This window comes from Colobus angolensis, unplaced genomic scaffold, assembly GCF_000951035.1.
Source record: "Colobus angolensis palliatus isolate OR3802 unplaced genomic scaffold, Cang.pa_1.0 Scaffold3, whole genome shotgun sequence".
Classification (NCBI taxonomy): domain Eukaryota; kingdom Metazoa; phylum Chordata; class Mammalia; order Primates; family Cercopithecidae; genus Colobus; species Colobus angolensis.
In genome coordinates, this window is record NW_012116265.1 from 19087909 (window position 1) to 19091354 (window position 3446).

General features: G+C 45.9%; 1 pseudogene; it reads right to left on the minus strand.

The window, feature by feature from the left end:
* Positions 1 to 2295: 2295 nt before the first annotated feature.
* Positions 2296 to 3219, minus strand: LOC105517315 (annotated as a pseudogene).
* Between the last annotated feature and the right edge of the window lie 227 nt (positions 3220 to 3446).

Here is a 3446-nt window from a genome sequence, read left to right on the forward strand (position 1 = left end):
GGGGTTTCACCGTGTTAGCCAGGATGGTCTGGATCTCCTGACCTCGTGATCCACCCGTCTCAGCCTCCCAAAGTGCTGAAATGACAGGCGTGAGCCACTGAGCCCAGCCTCTGTGACTTACTTCTTTTGGTTAACACTGTATTTTGAGGATTTATCCATGTTAATGACTGGAGCTGTAGTTTACTAATTTTCATTGCTGTATTTCACAACATCCCCTCCACATCCCAAGCTGAAGGAAGAGGGGATGGCAAAATTTGGGTTACATTCGGGAGTAGGTGGGTTTGGCCAGTGAGTTCTCCCAGATCTGTCAGGGATGGGTGCTTTTGGCCCAGCGACAGCTTCCTCAGCAGTGTTCAGGCCTCTGCAGGAGGGAGGGACCACGCAACCTCTCCTTCTTGCAGATCTGAGATACCATGGTTTGCTGTTGGGCTGATTCCAGTCTTCTCAGGATGCTTGAGGGACAGGGAGAAAGATGTTCATGTTGGAGCTGCCTCTCTGGGGAATTTGAAAGCAGAAGTGAGGAGCTTCCCGCTGGAGGCCAGAGCAATGAGAGAAGCTGGGTGATTCGGTCCCCAAGTTTTCAAAGAGCTCTGTGGTCCATAGGCAAGGACAGAAGAGATGGAATTTCAGGAAGGTCCTCTCTGAGCTGGCTTTTCTGGGCACCTGAGTTGGGGTGGCGATGAGAAATGGCATGGGGAGCAGCCAACCAGCTGGCCTCTATTTGCATATTCATAAGCCCCCCATGCTGGTTGGCTGCACTAAGCAGCCCCCACTCTCCCCAGAGTTAGCGGCTGCAGCCAGACTGGGTCTGTCAGACAGTGCCTTGTGCTAAGAAGGGGCCAGAGGCTCCCCTTACTCAGCCACGGGCACCCAGCCTGCCCGGAGAGGAAGCAGGGAAACCAGAAGCACTTCCTGACCATGGCTCTGTCTGTCCAAGGCTGGTGAAGAGTGCTTCGTCTTCTAGGGCGGTTGGCCCCAGCTGGCCACAGAGCCCAAGACAAAGACCTCCCGGAGGACCTCTTCCCTGTGAGTAACATCATCCTTTCCATTTACCTGCCAGAGTACTTTTTACAAAATTATGGAAGATTATGAAAATTGTCAAATATGCAGAGAAGTAGACAGAGTAGCATAGCAATACCCACCCCTGTATTCATCACCTAGATTTAACAATTGTTCATATGTATTTGCTTATTTTTGTTGGCTGAAATACTTTCAGGCAAATTATAGACATGGAGACATTTCACTCCCTAATTCCTCACTCTATAATACCGTGTATGCATCTCCGGAGCCCTTTCGAAGCTCTTCTTTCATTAGATTTTCACCCAAGTTCTGAATGAAGGGGTGATTATCATCTCCGTTTTATAAAAGCTGGAATGCAGAAAGTGCGACTTTAGGGCCAATCGCTGGGAGTAGAGCCCAGACCTCCTAACTCCCAGCCCAAGTGCTTGGACAGCCACATGAAAGGATCTCTGATGCCCAGGGGTGTTTTCCTAGAGAGCAAGGAGGCATTGCAGCTGCTGTGTGACCTTGGGCTTGTCACCTCACCTCTCTGGGCTCCGGGTTCCTCATCCATAAAGTAAAGGCATGTCATGAAGATCCCAGGATCCCTAACGCTAGTCTGTGATATTTCCCTTGGTTTTAGAAAAATGAGAAGACATTGTAAAGAGTTTTTCACAAAGCTAAACTATTTTGTATATTATGCCTTTCCCCCTTTTATTCTTTTAAAAACATGGTGGTTAAGATTCTATTTTTTTTTTTTTTTGAGATGGAATCTTGCTCTGTCGCCCAGGCTGGAGTGCAATGGCACGTCTTAGCTCACTGCAACCTCAACCTCCCGGGTTCAAGCAAGTCTCCCAGCCTCAGCCTCCTGAGTAGCTGGGATTACAGGCACATGCCACCACGCCCAGCTAATTTTTGTATTTTTAGTAGAGACGGGGTTTCACCATGTTGGCCAGGATGGTCTCGAACTCCTGACCTCAGGTGATCCGCCTGCCTCGGCCTCCCAAAGTGCTGGGATAACAGGCGTGAGCCACCCCGCCCGGCCAAGATTCTTTAAGAATTAAAAATCATGTGTCAGTGAAGGGAGATGAAAAAATTTTAAAAAGGAAATAAAAGTGATGGTAGATAGAGTCTTTTGTATACTAATTTTTTGTGCCTTTACCTGCAAAATAAAATGTCAGTAACTCTCAAACTGGTCCAATATCTTTCCTCTTTGTTTTATTTTTTATTTTTCGTAAACGAATGTTTTATTCATTTTAAATAAGTTTTAAACTACTTTTGTTTTGGGGGGGGCTTTTAAAATAAAAACTGATTTAGATCCACTCCAATGTCCACTGATTTATTTTTATGAAATTTGTATGGGCTGGGCGCAGTGGCTCATGCCTGTAATCCCAGCACTTTGGGAGGCCGAGGCGGGTAGATTACGAGGTCAGGAGTTCGAGACCAGCCTTGCCAAGATAGTGAAACCCCGTCCCTACTACAAATACAAAAATTAGCCCGGTGCAGTAGTGGGCGCCTGTAATCCCAGCTACTTGGGAGGCTGAGTCAGAAGAATTGCTTGAACCTGGGAGGCAGAGGTTGCAGTGAGCCAAGATCATGCCACTGCCCTGCAGCCTGGCAATAGAGTGAGACTCCATCTCAGAAAAAATAAGAAGAAACTTGTATGATGCTGGCAGGTCATCCTGAAGCTCTGAAATCGTATCTGTCTTGATTTCCCATTCTGCAGCTTTCTTTTCAACATGTTCTCTGAGGATTTGTATAAAGAATATACTGCTGTTCTTGCCATTTCCAAAGCAGTCTTTAGAAAAGCCATATCTATCCCTTTATTATTTTTGGTCCCAAAAGGAGGATTCATAATTACTGTATCAAATGACTTGACATCCTGTTAGGTAACAGGCACACATCACATTGAACCATGTCAATATTTGTTAACTCAAACTCTTCCACATTCCTGTTAAATATTTCCAATACGTCTTCATCTCTGTCAAATCCAACACACAACCTTGCTCCTAACACTGCAGTTCCGATGCTAAGCATTCCACAACTACAGCCTAGATCTGCAAAAACTTCATTTTCATCATAAGGGTTATGGATTGCATAGAGCATACATGCTGCAATGTGAAGCTTGGTGGGATACTGTTTTAGAAGTAGCTTGGCCTTTTTGAATCTATCCACTTATTGCAGGCAATTCTCTAGTTCCTTAAGCCTTAATTCCTTCATTCTGTTTTTTTAAAAATACGGACTCTCAGGGTTTGAAGGCACAGAATCTCAGGAGGCGACCGGCACCTTGGCCGGGGCCAGAAGACCTCTTCATTTAATTAATGGTTGAAATCTAAAAATATAAAAATCTGGAGACCAGTCACTGTACCAGATGCTCCTAAGCCCTTTCCAGCTCTAGAGTTCTATGGCTGTGGGGGCTCCTAAACCCGCCCTAGGAGGAAACGAAA